Source organism: Ochotona princeps, chromosome 6 (assembly GCF_030435755.1).
Source record: "Ochotona princeps isolate mOchPri1 chromosome 6, mOchPri1.hap1, whole genome shotgun sequence".
In the NCBI taxonomy this organism is placed as follows: domain Eukaryota; kingdom Metazoa; phylum Chordata; class Mammalia; order Lagomorpha; family Ochotonidae; genus Ochotona; species Ochotona princeps.
The window spans coordinates 87042247-87058544 of NC_080837.1; the positions used below are offsets into that span (position 1 = coordinate 87042247).

Genomic DNA, 16298 nt, shown 5'->3' on the forward strand with positions numbered 1-16298 from the left:
AGGAGGAGCAGCCAGGACTTGAGCTGAACAGACCACACGTCCTGCCGTTATGATGGCAGCCCATGCTCCTCTGTCACAACTCGGGCCCTGATTGTCCAGTTCCTTACTCAATATAGTTTTACTAACTTGTTTTTGAGGATCAGAAATCATGTCAGCACGTAGGTGCCGAGAACAAATGTTCTGTCACACAACAGCGTGTTCCTCCAAGGTAGTGATTTAATCCAGGATCAGCTATATGGTTTATATTCACTTCATCAGATGCCTGAAAACACTCTTAGGAAATTATTTTTCTTCTGTTCTCGATCTTTTGCTGGATTTATTGCTTTAGCTCTTAGTGTCTGTCAAGTCACTTCTGGGCCCACTTGTTTGCATTCTGCTGGAGTTCACCTTCTGGGTGTCAGTCTCTTAAGCTTGAAGAGAACAAACAGGAGGTCCTGGGAGAGCTGGAACCCGGAGCTCCCCACTGTGGAGGGAGGGCAGGTGGGCAGCCCTGCTTTGTAGCCCGGCTGCCCTGTGTGGGTGAGAGCAGCGGCAGTCACAGATGAGGGGAAGGCTGAGGCCTGGGGTGATTGGGGTGATCACCTTGATGCCCTGGGCTCTCCTGGCCAGCCTGTGCAGCCTCCATCAGGGTGCTGCTGTGGCGTGCTGCCCACAGGCAGAGGCAAGTACCCTTCATTTCTTCAGAGTTGGGAGATGGGAAGAGAAGGTGGCCTAGATCTCCGCAGACCATCTGTGCTGGTCACCCGCCTTTGTGCACAGCTCACTGGCCCTTGGAGAGCCCAGCTGATGCTTGTCGGTTCCCAGCTGCGAGTCAGCCAGGGATTCCGGTGCGTTTGTAGCTGTGCTTTGCTTTTCTGCCACACTTGACTTGGTTCTAGTAAAATCTCTGTGTGCATTTCCCAAGCTAAATTGTTGGTTCCTAGGCAGAAACACAACTTCATTACTTAACTGCAGTCCACAGTCCACTGGATGAGGGGGTCTGACATGGGGCTGTACTGGTTTCCAGAAGCAAGTCCTGCCCAAGGGGAGTTGGGAACCTTCGGGGAGCATCCCTGGGAGTGCCATGGAGGGCACCATGAAGGCCCCGGCTTGGCCTTCCCTCTCCGTCCCACCCAGAGAGCAGATTCCATTCTCTGGAAAGACACACAGCTGTGCAAAGCTGAGAGCTGGGGGTCGGGGGGAAGGCTTGGGCGCCGGGCAGCCTCTGCACTGCTGCTCTGCAGGCTTGTGCTGTAAGGGCTGGGAGCACAGGAGCTGGGTGTGAGCCTGGGAAGGCCCCTGCTCCCACAGCTGTCAGCCCACCAGACGGGCCTTGGGTTGTGTTTCATTTAGTCCTTAAAGGAGACACCATGGCCGTCCTTGTAACCCAGCCTCTTGTTCAGGGTCCTTTACAGGTGACACGTGTTCCATTGAATGATCTTTGACGTCATCGTGTAAAGGCAGACCGTGAACGCAAGATTGAAATTAGGAGTAATTATGGAGAAAAAAAAGAGAGAAAAGGTGACTCACTTAGTTCCAGAGAAATTACTGGGTTGTACAGAGAGAAAGTGATAGTGTGAGTCAGCTGTGAGCAGGCTTTAGAAATGTGTAAGAGGTGGGCATGGACACTGGTCCAGCCGCAGTTAGACTGCACCAGGAGGTGGGCATGGACACTGGTCCAGCCGGAGTTAGAACTGCATCAGGAGGTGGGCATGGACACTGGTCCAGCCGGAGTTAGAACTGCATCAGGAGGTGGGCATGGACACTGGTCCAGCCGGAGTTAGAACTGCATCAGGAGGTGGGCATGGACATTGGTCCAGCCAGAGTTAGACTGCACCAGGAGGTGGGCATGGACACTGGTCCAGCCGGAGTTAGAACTGCATCAGGAGGTGGGCATGGACATTGGTCCAGCCGGGGTTAGAACTGCACCAGGAGGTGGGCATGGACACTGGTCCAGCCGCAGTTAGAACTGCATCAGGAGGTGGGCATGGACATTGGTCCAGCCGGGGTTAGAACTGCACCAGGAGGTGGGTGTGGACACTGGTCCAGCCGCAGTTAGAACTGCATCAGGAGTGGGCATGGACACTGGTCCAGCCGGGGTTAGAACTGCATCAGGAGGTGGGCATGGACATTGGTCCAGCCGCAGTTAGACTGCACCAGGAGGTGGGCATGGACACTGGTCCAGAAGAGTTAGAACTGCACCAGGAGGTGGGCGTGGACACTGGTCCAGCCAGAGTTAGAACTGCACCAGGAGGTGGGCATGGACACTGGTCCAGCCGGGGTTAGAATTGCACCAAGAGGTGGGCATGGACACTGGTCAGGCCGCAGTTAGAACGCACCAGGAGGTGGGCGTGGACACTGGTCCAGCCGCAGTTAGAACTGCATCAGGAGGTGGGCATGGACACTGGTCCAGCCGGGGTTGGACTGCACCAGGAGGTGGGCATGGACACTGGTCCAGCCAGGGTTGGACTGCACCAGGAGGTGGGCATGGACACTGGTCCAGCCGGGGTTAGACTGCACCAGGAGGTGGGCATGGACACTGGTCCAGCCGGGGTTAGAATTGCACCAAGAGGTGGGCATGGACACTGGTCAGGCCGCAGTTAGAACGCACCAGGAGGTGGGCGTGGACACTGGTCCAGCCGCAGTTAGAACTGCATCAGGAGGTGGGCATGGACACTGGTCCAGCCGGGGTTGGACTGCACCAGGAGGTGGGCATGGACACTGGTCCAGCCGGGGTTGGACTGCACCAGGAGGTGGGCGTGGACACTGGTCCAGCCGGGGTTAGACTGCACCAGGAGGTGGGCGTGGACACTGGTCCAGCCGCAGTTAGACTGCACCAGGAGGTGGGCGTGGACACTGGTCCAGCCGCAGTTAGAACTGCACCAGGAGGTGGGCGTGGACACTGGTCCAGCCGGAGTTAGAACTGCATCAGGAGGTGGGCGTGGACACTGGTCCAGCCGGAGTTAGACTGCACCAGGAGGTGGGCGTGGACACTGGTCCAGCCGGGGTTAGACTGCACCAGGAGGTGGGCATGGACACTGGTCCAGCCGCAGTTAGAACTGCATCAGGAGGTGGGCGTGGACACTGGTCCAGCCGCAGTTAGAACTGCACCAGGAGGTGGGCATGGACACTGGTCCAGCCGGGGTTGGACTGCACCAGGAGGTGGGCGTGGACACTGGTCCAGCCGGGGTTAGACTGCACCAGGAGGTGGGCGTGGACACTGGTCCAGCCGGAGTTAGACTGCACCAGGAGGTTGGCGTGGACACTGGTCCAGCCGCAGTTAGAACTGCACCAGGAGGTGGGCAAGGACACTGGTCCAGCCGGAGTTAGAACTGCATCAGGAGGTGGGTGTGGACACTGGTCCAGCCGGAGTTAGACTGCACCAGGAGGTGGGCGTGGACACTGGTCCAGCCGGGGTTAGACTGCACCAGGAGGTGGGCATGGACACTGGTCCAGCCGCAGTTAGAACTGCATCAGGAGGTGGGCGTGGACACTGGTCAAGCCGGAGTTAGAGCTGCACCAGGAGGTGGGCATGGACACTGGTCCAGCCGCAGTTAGAACTGCACCAGGAGGTGGGCATGGACACTGGTCCAGCCAGAGTTAGACTGCACCAGGAGGTGGGCATGGACACTGGTCCAGCCGCAGTTAGAACTGCACCAGGAGGTGGGCATGGACACTGGTCCAGCCGGAGTTAGAACTGAACCAAGAGGTGGGCATGGACACTGGTCCAGCCGCAGTTAGAACTGCATCAGGAGGTGGGCATGGACACTGGTCCAGCCGGGGTTGGACTGCACCAGGAGGTGGGCATGGACATTGGTCCAGCCGGGGTTGGACTGCACCAGGAGGTGGGCGTGGACACTGGTCAAGCCGGAGTTAGAGCTGCACCAGGAGGTGGGCGTGGACACTGGTCCAGCTGGGGTTAGACTGCACCAGGAGGTGGGCGTGGACGCTGGTCCAGGCGCGGTTAGAACTGCACCAGGAGTGGGCATGGACACTGGTCCAGCCGGAGTTAGAACTGCACCAGGAGGTGGGCGTGGACACTGGTCCAGCTGGGGTTAGACTGCACCAGGAGGTGGGCGTGGACACTGGTCCAGCCGGGGTTAGACTGCACCAGGAGGTGGGCGTGGACGCTGGTCCAGCCGCAGTTAGAACTGCACCAGGAGGTGGGCGTGGACACTGGTCCAGCCGGAGTTAGACTGCACCAGGAGGTGGGCATGGACACTGGTCCAGCCGGAGTTAGAACTGCACCAGAAGAGAGCACAATGTGCATGTGTGTGCTGGGGAAGTGGACGGTTGGGAACAGGACATTTGCTGTGTTTTCGAGGTCGTCATTCTCCTCATGTCCCTCTTCAGTGTGCCTGCTAAGCTCTGCCTCTGTGGCCCTGTTAGAGCTGTGTTGGTTTCTGATGGAACACAACTCGAAAATGCTGGCCTAGAGACCAGGAAGTGAAGATTCATTGCAGTACATGTTGCTACCTCCTCAATAAAATTAGGTCTGCCAATGAAGTATCTAAATACACATTTACATACCTTTGTATACATACCTTTGCCTGTACCTACCATGCCATGATATATTTAAATAGAGAAAGTTAAACTTTTAACTGTTATTAAGGAACTACACCGCGGTGATCATTTGGGGGAAATGTTGGGAAAAGTCAGCAGGGAGGGAGGAAGGTGAGGGGGTGGCAAGAACGTCTATGCTTACAAAACTGTATCATGAAAAATAATTTTAAAATGCCAGACTAGGATTTCATTTGTTAGTGGTAGAGAAGTTTCCTGTGCTCTTATTTATTTATTTATTTTTGCTATTATGTAATGTGTTAGGCCTTTGACCCTCAGTAACTTGAGTAAACAGCACCTCACAGCCAAGTAACTTGTGTGTGTTTAGAGGATAAGCCGGTTGTTACATGGTCCAAAGAGGTGGTTTTTTCCCATGCCACCAGAGGGACAGTGTCCAGGCCTGCGTGCCTGGAGGAGGCATGAGCTTGAGCCATTAGGAAGCCGGGCTGAGGCAGGGGCTCTGTGTGGCCGCCGTGAGATGTGCTTGGGAGTGGAGTTTTACAGTTTGACTGCAGAATGGCATTTAAGGAAATGTGGGAGAGGGAATGTGGGGGTGGAGGTTCAGGGTAACCAGCTTTCCTCCAGTGTGGCTGCCGGCTTCCGGGCCCAGAGAGCATCCAAGCTGCGGCAGAGGCTGTGGGAGTTGAAGTAAAAGGGTTGTGGAGAAATGTTGCCCACACCAAACGGTGGGAAGATGTGTCAAGGAAGAAGAGTGGAGGCCTGAGCTCAGGAAGCTGGCATGCCAGGGACGGCGGTGTGTGCACAGGGTGACATGGGGCTGACATGGGGTCAGCCGCACAGGAAGACCCAATCGAACCTGAAAGTTCTGCAGTGCTTCTCACGGGATGGAGAGGGGCGCTTGGACCCTGCGGCAGACAGGTTACAGCACTGGGAGAGAGTGGGAGCCAAGGGGCAGTGTGGGGAGGGCTGGAAGGAACGGGCTGGTGACTGGTGACTTCTGGACACCAGACAAGGCCGAGGCTAGAGAGCATGACAGCCCTTGGCCCTGCATGGCCCACACAAGGGACTGGCCACTTTGTTGTGTGTGTTGGGCCAGGGAGATCATTGTGACAGCCAAGATGTTTCTAGACCTCTGTGAGAGCTGCCAATGTGGAGCTTGAAGGTGACTGCGGCTGCCTCTCCCCTCTTCGCGGCACCACTGCTTCTGCAAGACGTTGCAGTGGGAGAAGGACTGGTCCAGAAGCTGGGGAAACTGCAGGCAGGCTGGCTGGAGGCGGTGGGTGGAGGCCTCTTTGAATAGCTGACCATTGCTTGAACTGATGTTAGTTGGCCTCAAGCAAAAAGCTCACCTGAGAATGAGGTCGCCAAGGCTCCTGTTTGTTGTTTTAGGAAATTATAGAAAGTTTGACCCCTGTGGGGAAGGGTTAGTAATAGACAAGTCAGTGACTCATTCGTAAGCAGGGGCCAGTTCAGTGGACATGTGAGAGCACCTTGGGGAAGAAGGGTCAGCCTGATCCCACTTATTTTAGTACCTAGACGTCTGTATTCTGTCTGTCTCCTTGAGTGTTGTTGATTTGAGTATCCCTGAATGATCAAGGCACATCCATCCTTTAGCTCACCAGGTGGTGCTCGGATTACTGACTGGTTGGGTTGTTTTCAGTTGCTCTGCCTCTTCCCAGAGAGGCAGAGGGGTGCAGAGACAGACAGAGCTCAACCCGTGGTTGGTTGCCCAGGGCTGAGTTGGGGCCAAAACTGAGAGTCAAAAACTCAGTCCCTCGGAGACTCGCAATATGGCCGACATAGGAGGAAGACTGTGAGAGAGCTCACAGACCGAGAGGGCTAGAACGCGACAAAAGCACGCTGAAAGCCGCAGACCTACCCGCAGACCGACCTGCAGACCGACCCGCAGACACGGTGGCCGTGAGGACCGGCGGTGATTGGGACCCGCTGGCATCTGCTCACCCTGGTCACCAGGACCCGCCAGGACCTGCGCCCGCTGCGGACACCAGTACCCTGAGTCATCGGGACCCGCCGGCATCCGCCCACCCTGGTCGCCAAGCCCCGCCGGGACCACCGCAGTCTCCAGGTTCCATCCGCCTACACCCGCCGGGACCAGCAACGGACGCAGTAGCCGGGAGACGCACCCGCGGCGAGGGTTCCCACCAGAGGAAGAGGCAGACTGCAAGAACCTGAGGTTTGAGTGAGTTGGGTGGGGACAGTGGTGGGTTGCAGGCTTTGGGAGTTGGCCCCCCAGGGGCATGCATAGAGCCTGAACACAATTGGTGTTCGTCTCCCCGCCCCTCCCCCCCCCCCCGAGAATCCAGCGTCTAGAGACACCGGGCGGGCGAGTGCCTTGAATCTGCCAAAACTGTGTCTGGGAGAAAGGCAAAAGGCACACTGAATACTCCCCCGTGCCTTTGCGGCCTGGCACTCAGCTGGGCGGTGCTATCCCACAGGAACCCAAGCACACCTCTGGGCTGGGCAGTCCCGTGCTAGCGCTGGGGCGGTCGGTCCCCTGCAAGCGCTGGGGTGGGCGGGCCTGCGCAGGAGGCGCTTCCAGAGAGCACCTGGAACACCCCACGCCCTATAGTCCCGTGCTTGGGAGACGAACCAGGAGAGCACTGAGGACCCGTGTGCAGGAGGCGTTCCCAGAGAGCACCTGGAACCTCCACGCCCTGCAGCCCCTGGCACTGGGGACACACCGAGAAAGCACCTAGAATCCTCCAAGCCCTGTGATCCCGCGCACAGGGGGCGCGCACAGAGAGTGCCTTCACTCCCCCACACCCTGTGGTAGCATACCTGTAGGGGACGAGCTGAGAGTGCGCTTTGAATCCGATGGGCCCTGGAAGTGGCGCCCTGAGGTCCAGTGTTCTGGAGACGCACCAAAAGTGCCTTGAAAATTCCCACACCCTGCTACTCCACGCCTGCAGACTCCGATCTCTACGGGATAGTGCTTGGAGACCCCTCAGCACACTGGTGCCTAGGTCTCTCAAAAAAGAAACACTAACACAATGGGAAGAAATACCAGAAAAGGTAATGATCCAGATGAGAGTGCCAACACCTTACCAATAAAGGATCAAAAGCCAATGTCTAGGGCCCGGCGCCGTGGCCTAGCGGCTAAAGTCCTCTCGCCTTGAAAGCCCCGGGATCCCATATGGGCGCCGGTTCTAATCCCGGCAGCTCCACTTCCCATCCAGCTCCCTGCTTGTGGCCTGGGAAAGCAGTTGAGGATGGCCCAATGCATTGGGACCCTGCACCTGGGTGGGAGACCCAGAAGAGGTTCCTGGTCCCGGCTTCGGATCGGCGCAGCACCGGCCCGTTGCGGCTCACTTGGGGAGTGAATCATCGGACCGAAGATCTTCCTCTCTGTCTCTCCTCCTCTCTGTATATCCGGCTTTCCAATAATAATAAAATCTTAAAAAAAAAAAATGTCAATGAGCTAATCATAGGATGTGGTTAAGAACTTGCATTTAAAAAAAAAAAAAAGCCAATATCTATTTCGGAGATGCGAGATGAAGACATAGAAGATCTACCAGACAAGGAATTCAAAAAAATAATGTTAAAATATGTCAGAGACAATGAGAAGAATTGGGAGGACTTCAAGGAGTTCAAGAACCACATAGCCTCAGAAATACAACAAATGAAAAGTAAAATCCTTGACTTAGAGCACAAAATTGAGAGCCTAACCAACAGAACAAATACAGCAGAAGAGAGGATCTCTGAAACGGAAGACACACAAAATGAACATACCCAGTTCATTAAACAGCTGGAGACACGTCTGAACAAAGCCAATAAGACCATACAAGAAATGAAAGACAACCTCAGAAAATCAAATATTAGGATTATTGGCCTTCCTGAAGGAGCGGAAAAAGAGTCAGGAATGCAAATGGTGCTCGACAAAATTATACAGGAAAACTTTCAAAACACTTGGAACATGAACCCAGCCCAAATCCAGGACGGTCAGAGGACTCCCAGCAGATATGACCCAAAGCGATCTTCACCCAGACATATGGTGCTCAAGTTCCACTCCAACGAAGACAAAGAAAGAATCCTAAGACAAGTATGAAGCAGAGAAAAGATTACATACCGGGGAAAACCAATCAGGATCACTGCTGACTTCTCTGAAGAGACCTTACAAGCAAGAAGAGAATGGACAAAAATCTTCCAAATCCTGAATCAGAACAACTGTCAACCAAGAATATTGTACCCAGCAAAGATCTCATTCGTATTTGAGAACGAAATCAAGTACTTTCACAGCAAAGAGAAATTAGAAGAATATGCCAGCACAAAACCAGCCCTACAAAGTCTCCTTAGAAATGCACTAAATCCAGAAAAAAAGGAGGTGAATCATAAGCAAAGATGGCAAACAGGAAGATCTCCCCACTAAAGTCCACACAAGGAAGGGCAATTACACAGATATCAACACCCACAAAAACAAGTATGGCAGGGCAAAATCACAACCTCTCAATTTTAACTCTTAACACAAATGGCCTGAACTCACCAATCAAAAGGCATAGATTAACAGAATGGATTATCAAACAGCACCCAAGTATCTGTTGCCTACAAGAGACACATCTAACCAGAAGAGATTCAAAGAAACTGAAAGTGAAAGGTTGGAAACAGATATTTCATGCCAATGGACGAGAAAAAAAGGCTGGGGTAGCTGTCTTAATTTCAGATGATGTGGACTTCAATCTGACACACATCAAAAAGGACAGGGAAGGACATTATATATTGGTGAAGGGACTGATCCATCAGGAAGTAATTACCATTGTGAACATATATGCACCAAATTCAAACGCACCTAGCTACGTGAAGCAATTACTCACGGACTTAAGGGGAGACATAGATATGCACACAATAATAGTGGGTGATCTTAACACCCCACTAACAACAATAGACAGATCAACAAAACAAAAACTCAACAAAGAAACAACAGAGCTCATACAAACAATAGAACAACTGGACTTGGTTGACATTTATAGAATTTTTTACCCTAAGGCCACAGATTATACATTTTTTTCAGCAGTGCATGGCACCTTCTCCAGGATCGACCACATGATAGGACACAAAGCAAACCTAAATAACTTCAAAAAGATAGGAATCATACCATGTACCCTCTCAGACCACCATGGAATGAAGCTGGAAATCAGCAATTCAAAATGCCCCAGGAAATACAGAAACTCTTGGAGGCTGAACAATATGCTATTAAACGAACAATGGATCAGAGAAGAAATTAAAGATGAGATCAAAAAATTTATGGAAACCAATGAAAACTCTGACACAACATTCCAAAATCTGTGGGACACTGCCAAAGCAGTGCTACGGGGTAAACTCATCGCAATTGGAGCTCATGTCAAGGCCCAAGAGAAGCGCCAAATACAGGAACTAAACACACACCTCCAGGAATTGGAAAAACAACAGCAGGAGAGCCCCACACACAATAGGAAACAAGAAATCATCAAAACAAGGGAGGAAATCAACCAGATAGAAATAAAAAAAACCATACACAAAATCAATGAATCAAAAAGCTGGTTTTTTGAGAAGATAAACAAGATAGACACCCCACTGGCCCGACTGACAAAGAAAAAACAAGAGAAGGCAAGAATTAACAGCATCAAAGATGAAAAAGGCAACATAACAACAGACACCGCATCCATTAAGGCCATAATTAGAAATTACTACAAAGCACTGTACTCCAACAAATCAGAAGATCACCAAGAAATGGAAAAGTTCTTAGACTTCTACCACCTGCCAAAACTTAGCCCAGAGGCAACAAACGACCTGAACAAACCCATAACTGAAGTAGAGATTGAATCAGTGATTAAAGACCTCCCAACAAAGAAAAGCCCAGGCCCAGATGGCTTCACTACAGAATTCTACAAAACATTCCGAACAGAACTGACCCCAATCCTCTACAAACTCTTCAAATCAATAGAAAAAGAGGCAACCCTTCCAAACTCATTCTATGAAGCCAACATTACCTTAATCCCAAAAGCAGACAGAGAACTAACAGAGAAGGAAAACTACAGACCTATCTCTTTGATGAACATTGATGCTAAGATTCTCAACAAAATCCTAGCCAACAGAATTCAAAAACACATCAGACAGATCATTCATCCAGATCAAGTAGGATTCATCCCTGGAATGCAGGGATGGTTCAACATTCAGAAATCCATAAATGTGATACACCACATCCAAAAACTGAAAAACAAGAATCACATGATAGTATCAATAGATGCAGAAAAAGCTTTCGACAAAATCCAACACCACTTCCTACTAAAAACCCTAACCAAGGTAGGCATAGATGGAAAAATCCACAACATAATTAAAGCCATATATGAAAAACCCAACGCCAGCATCATACTGAATGGAGAAAAGCTGGAACCCTTCCCACTGAGATCTGGAACAAGACAGGGATGTCCACTTTCTCCACTACTATTCAACATAGTCCTAGAGGTACTCGCTGAGGCCATAAGACAAGAAAAAGAAATCAGAGGAATCCAAATGGGAAACGAAGAAGTCAAACTCTCACTATATGCAGATGATATGATTCTTTATGTAGAAGAGCCAAGAGAGTCAATACAGAGACTGCTAGAACTTGTATGAGAGTTTGGCAGAGTGGCAGGGTACAAAATTAATGAACAAAAATCAACAGCCATAGTGTATGCGAACAGCCCCAAGATGGAAAAAGACTTAACCAGCAAGATACCATTCAAAATAGCAGAGAAAAGTATGAAATATCTGGGAATAAATCTAACCAAAAATGTAGGAGACTTATTTGAAGAAAACTACAAACTACTTAAAAAAGAAATTGAACAAGACCTCAAAAGATGGAGTAACATCCCATGCTCCTGGATAGGTAAAATCAATCTCATTAAAATGTCTATACTGCCAAAAGCAATATATACATTCAACGCAATCCCAATCAAATTGCCCAAAACATTCTTCATGGAACTGGAAACAATGATCCAAAGGTTCATCTGGAAGCACAAAAAACCGCGGATAGCTAGAACCATCCTGAAGAACAGGAAGTTAGCAGGGGGAATCACAGTTCCGGACCTCTGGACATACTATAGGGCAGTGGTTATCAAAACAGCGTGGTACTGGCACAAAGATAGAGAGGAAGATCAATGGAGCAGAATAGAAACACCAGAAGGAAACCCACACAGATACAGCCAAATAATCTTTGACAAAAAGACAAACGACAATCCAGGCAAATGGGAAGGTCTGTTCAATAAATGCTGTTGGGACAACTGGTTAATAGCCTGCAGAAACAAAAAAATAGATCCACATCTCTCACCATACACTAAGATCAGATCTAAATGGATAACAGATCTAAACCTACATCCAGAAACCTTCAAGCTTTTGGAAGAAAATGTTGGAAACACACTGCAACAATTAGGGGTAGGCCCTCACTTCCTAAAAAAGACTCCAAATGCAGTAGAAATCAAGACCAAAATAAACAATTGGGACCTCATCAAACTAAGAAGCTTCTGTACAGCTAGAGAAACAATCAACAAAGTAAAAAGGCAACCCACAGAATGGGAGCAGATCTTCGCACACGACATAGGTGATAGAGGGCTGATCTCCAGAATATACAAAGAGCTACAAAACAACCAAAATGCCAAAACAAACAAACTACTCAAGAAATGGGCACAGGAAATGGGCAAACACTTCACAAAGGAACAAACCCAAATGGCAAATAAACATATGAAAAAATGCTCAAGTTCCCTGGCAATAAGGGAAATCCAAATTAAAACATCAATGAGGTACCACCTAACGCCAGTGTAAGACTGGCCCACATGAATAAAAGCACCAACAACACTTGTTGGCGAGGTTGCGGGGAAAAGGGATCCCTACTCCACTGCTGGTGGGGCTGCAGGCTGGTACAGCCTCTATGGAAATCAGTATGGAGAATATTCAAACAACTCAAATTCAACATACCGTATGATCCAGCAATAGCACTCCTAGGAATATATCCAGAACACTTGTTTTATGAGAAACCAACATGCACTCCTATGCTCATAGCAGCACAATCAGTAATTGCAAAAACATGGAAGCAGCCAAAATGCCCATCAACAGAGGATTGGATAAGAAAGCTATGGTTCATCTACTCCATGGAATACTACTCAGCTATTAAAAAAAAACAAAATGCAGTTCTTTGTGGCCAAATGGGCCAAACTGGAAACCATAATGCTAAGGGAAATGAGCCAATCCCAAAAGGTTAGATACCACATGTTTGCCTTAATTTAAGATGATATGATGTTATGTATAACATGTTATATTTTGAATGTTATATGTTGTGTATAAACTAAAATTGAAGTATAGGTGAGGTGGTCACAGAAGGTGGCTGGGAACTCGCATTTACTTTTAACATATTGGTTACTCATTACTATGTCAATTAATTCCATAATGATGTAAATTTTTGCTGATGGTATGTTGGAGCTTTCAATTGACTGGGATGATACTCTGCTGGCTCTGTCTTCAGACCAGAGAGGGTATACCTAAGAAGCCGTTGAACTTGACTGGACAATAAGATGCTGGAGTCTATGTTTGGTATATGCTTGCAATGGGGGAATCTCAACTGAACTTGAGCTGTGGTTATGCAACAAGGTGGAGGAATCCACCATGGTGGGAGGGTTTGGGGAGGGGTGGGGAGAACCCAAGTATCTATGTAACTGTGTCACATAATACAATGTAATTAATGAAGTTAAATAATAAATAATTAAAAATAAGAAAAAAAAAACTCAGTCTCTCACCTGGGTCCAAGACCCAGACCACCCAGGGGCCACCAGCCCTGCCTTGCAGGGTTCACGGGGCCGGGAAGCTGGGGCCACGACTGGACCAGGCCTTGAGCCAGGGCTCCCTTCTTTGGTGCACTGCGGGCTTGTCGCATGTCTTCCCCTCCTTGCCCATGTGTGCTGGCCTCGAGGCACGCTCCTGACGCTCACTCGGCAGGCTCTGTGTTAACCTGGCCACAGTGTGGCATCACTGTCACCCTTCGTGTGGGACTTTCCAATTCCAGTTTTCCACTGGAGCATGATTCGAGCTTGTTTAAGACGGTTGTTTTCAGTTTACTTGAAAAGACGAGGGAGAACAGGGAAAGGGAGATGGCTTCCATCTGGTGGTTCCCTCTGCAGGTGGCCACAGCAGCCTTGGATGGATCCGCTGAAGTGAGGAGTGTCGTCGTCCACTCGGGTTTCCTGTAGGGGTGAGCCGCCATCCTCTGTCTTCCCGGGACGCTAGGTTAAAGAGCGCTGGGACTGGACGCAGGCGCCGCTTAGCACTGTCGCAAGTGCTGCTTCTGCTCCTCAGCTTCAGAGCTCTAGTTCCTCTTTGGTAAATTGTTCATGGCAAACAGTGTGATTTACTAAAAACTTGGGAAAACCAGTTGGAGTAATCTTTTTTTTTTTTTTTTAAAGATTTTATTATTATTGGAAAGCCGGATATACAGAGAGGAGGAGAGACAGAGAGGAAGATCTTCGGTCCGATGATTCACTCCCCAAGTGAGCCGCAACGGGCCGGTGCACGCCGATCCGAAGCCGGGAACCTGGAACCTCTTCTGGGTCTGCCACCCGGGTGTGTGGTCCCAAAGCATTGGGCCATCCTCGACTGCTTTCCCAGGCCACAAGCAGAGAGCTGGATGGGAAGTGGAGTTGCCGGGATTAGAACCGGCGCCCAAATGGGATCCCGGGGCGTTCAAGGAGAGGACTTTAGCCGCTAGGCCACGGCGCCAGGCCCGGAGTAATCTTTTTTTAAAAGTATTGATTACATTTCTTTTTGTTACACAGTTTCATAGGCTCTGATGTTCCCCCAACCCCTCCTAGTGCCCTCCCCCCATGGTGGATTCCTCCACCTTGTTGCAGTATTACAGTTCAAACTCAGTTGAGATTCTTTCATTGCAGGCATATACCAAGCATAGAGTCCAGCATCTTATTGTCCAGATATATTCAACGGTTTCTTGGGGAGACCATCATCTCTGGTCTGAAGGCTGAGCTGACAGGATATCATCCCTACCACTTAAAACCCCAGCATAACATCAACAACAATTTACAATACTATGGAGTTAATTGACATGGTATTGAGTAACCAATATGTTAAAAAATGCAGGTTGTTAACCACATCCTGTGACTACTTCATTGACATTTCAATTTTAGTTTATATACAACCGCTTTTATCCACCTTAAAATGGCTATAGGGTACTATTCAGTTGTCTTGTATCTATTGTTTTAGTATTTAGTAGTGTATAGTGTTGAAGCATAATTTTTACTGAACTTGTTAGATTTTAGGGTAGTCTAAACTGGCTTTATAACTCTAACAAGGCATATGTCAACAGTTTAGGTGCAGAACAGTTTTAGGAGGGGTGTGCAGAGAAATCTTCAATACCTTAGTGAGGAGTAACTAATCTTTGTGTCCTACCTAGTAAGGTATATGTGGGTCCATGCTGACTGTTTCCTGTCTAGTTCTAAGCTTTCCTTGTTATTCTCTATCTGTTCTAATTTATTATTATTATTATTATTTTGTTTTTACTTTAGGGGGAGCTCCGGAGCGACCCTGATGGTTATTGCAGGAGAGGGTGGGGATCCAAAGTTGGATCTAAGTAAGGACCAGAGAAAGCTCCTCTCCCTAGTCCCGAAGGAGTGTACTGTTCTTCTGTTTCTGCGGGCTGCTCAGGGCTCCTGGCTGTTGTTCCGATGACCTTTGATCTTGCCAGGGAGGATTTGGGCTTCTTCCATCCCATGTGGTAGATGCAAACGGGAATGGATGACCTCAGAGTTCTTGGCCTCCGAAGGCACTCAGTTGGAGTAATTGTATATACTTTGTATGTGATTTGTCAGTGTAGAGCATATCTTATTCCTTAATTCTTTAATTTCTTCAGTCTCAGATACAATAGTGAACTCAAATACAACCTCATTCCTGCCTCCCAGAAACCTTGGCAATCTGCTTTTTCCCTATAGGAAAATACTGAAGTATAATGGATTGATTGTTTATTTGCCTAAGCTATACTGAAAGATGTTGCTGTTACGGAGGAAAGAAAACAGTCCACCTTTTTAGATGAGGCTGAGCAAGTTGACGGCAGCAGAACCTGTCGCTGTGCCTGGTCCGGAGCACTGGGGATTGTTCTCACATGTTGCAAATGTCAGAGGAAATGAGATTTTCTGATAAAAGTGGGAAAGCTCAGAGCAAGAAGGGAAGGAATTGTTTTTGAACAAGTCAGAGCAGGGATGACTGAGTGTGGCTTTCCGTGGGAATGGGCCGGCGTCGCTGTGGTGATCACCCACTTCCTGGGTGTAGCATTCTGTTGACAGGCTATGAGAGCAGGTCCCAGGCAAGTTAAGAAATTTAACACTACATAGCTAGGAAATAAAGTACAAGGATTTGTGCCTAGAAATTGAAGCTATTAGATCATGTGCCAGGCTAGCAGGGACACCGGGGAGTAGAGCTTCAGCGATTGGTGCTGGTGTCAAATGCAGGAGAGAGTGTGTGCAGCCTGCGTGTGCATCTGTAGTGACTGTTTGTTGTCTGATGTGTTCATAAAGATTTGCATTGAGCAAAGTTGTTTTCATTTTTTTTTTTGAAAAAAGGATATAGTTCCTGGAACCAGATGCTTACTTCAAAATACTTGAAAATTGTATTGACAAGTCTAGGATAACAGGGTGTTTGGACAGAGGTATGTCCTGTGCCTGTTGTAAAGTGGCAGTGCTGTGTGTGGCTGCAGGTGACCGGCCCTGTGTCAGAGCACGCAGCTGGCAGCTGGTGGAACTGGCTTCACAAGCAACTCTTAGTGAGTGCTG

At 49.3% G+C, this 16298-nt stretch overlaps 1 protein-coding gene across 1 annotated transcript in view; it reads left to right on the forward strand.

Annotated features, from left to right (window-relative positions):
- The window catches only part of LOC131480505 (A-kinase anchor protein 13-like), a 111784-nt gene that overhangs the window by 88945 nt on the left and 6541 nt on the right, over positions 1-16298 (forward strand). The gene's annotated exons all lie outside the window — the stretch shown is intronic.